Raw genomic sequence first — 1,631 nt, 5'->3', positions numbered from 1 at the left:
GAATTGACCTTTATTCATTTGAAGACAAAAACTACGAATAAAATCTGTTTTTGCCGTCGTATTTCTTTGACCAAAGGTGGACAGAAAGAAAAAAAAAAAAAGGAAGATCTGTCGGATAAGCTGACTTACAGAAGGCATATCAATCAGACTCTGCTGCGGCAGAGCGCTAGCCAACTGAGATCTGAGGAGAAGGAAGGCAGGAGGGAGCAGGTGGGGAGACGGGAACGGACAGGACAGGAAAACGAGGAGAAGGACAGAGAGGAGATGGTGAATATGGCCCGCTGAAGGACAATCATTGTCCATCAACATGAAGAATTACCTTTCTATCTGTCCCTTATGCCTCCATGTGAGTCCACATACACACAGGGAGAAACAAGTTAACCTGCGAGGGAAAACTGATTGAATCTTCAGCGGGATTAACAGGGATTTAGCCCAGTGTAATGATACCTGAATGAGTTGATTAGCTATCTGATGACACTGTGCTGTTTGACCTCCACAGGCCCAAGAACAACTGCTAACTCACAGCATTCGCTCGCTCCGATCAAACAGGGGGTGAAAAAGAACTACTTTAGACCTCCTTGAGGGAGTAATCATTGTTTTGTGAGTGTGTGTTCTTTTTTTTCTTCTCTTCACTTAATGAAGCGTGGAGCAGTGACACTGTGTGGACTGCAAAGGCACAATCAGTTCTGGTTAAAAGGCAGTTTTCATGTGGTTTGTCCCTATTAAGACAGTGACAAATCGCAAAAGCTGCAACACAGTGGAGTCATGAAGGTGGCAAATGGTAAAGAGCTTCTAAAAAAGGGCCACATGCATGAAGGAATTGTGATGTTGAGGGTTAAGACTAGGGGAAAAATCGATTTGGTGAAAAATTGCGAGATTTCATTTGGTGATACTTGTATCGATTTAAAATGTTGACATTTGTTTAATTATTGATGAGCTGAATTTAGCAATGTTGAAAATGAACAGCATTTTATATCCTCAGTCAAACTTTTAGAACAGGAGTCTGCAACCTGTGGCTCCAGAGTCAGGCCTGGATCTTCTACCCCTTCATTGTGGCGCTCTGGTTAAAGAAAAATACAAAGCCTGTAAACTGTAAAGTGAAGTTAAAAAAAAAAAGAAAAGAAGTCAAATAACTTATCTCTCTGCAAGCCTCCAAAGTACAGTAGCCCTAGTGGTTCAATAATCGAGAACTTACCATTTTGTCAAATTCCAGTGTTTTAAGCGTGCCTCATGGTTCAAAAATAGTTAATAGCTGTGTTTTGATTTTGGAAATTAGATTTATGAATTTCTGACAAAGAAACACCACAAATATTATATATATAATATTAATTACCTTCCACTAGATTTCCTCCGATGTTCCTGTATGACACAGGAAGTCTTTTATTTTGAAAGGAAGTCTTGTGAACCTCTGCTAAAAGTTATAAAATGTTTCAAATTTCGGGGGAAAAAAATCATATATTCTCTCAAAGTTAGTCTTATTTACGGCAAAAAATAATTGTTAATTGATATTTCTCATAAAAATAACAATAACGTAAAAAGAAATTCTTATTTTTGTAAAGGATCTGTGGCTCCTACTGGGTTGTGATTGGTGAGAAATCGACCCAAATGGCTCTTTAAGTGTAAAAGGTTGC

The sequence above is a fragment of the Oryzias melastigma genome, linkage group LG16, assembly GCF_002922805.2.
Source record: "Oryzias melastigma strain HK-1 linkage group LG16, ASM292280v2, whole genome shotgun sequence".
Taxonomy (NCBI): Eukaryota; Metazoa; Chordata; class Actinopteri; order Beloniformes; family Adrianichthyidae; genus Oryzias; species Oryzias melastigma.
The sequence above is the reverse complement of the archived record's forward strand: the minus strand, read 5'-3'. Positions refer to the sequence as shown.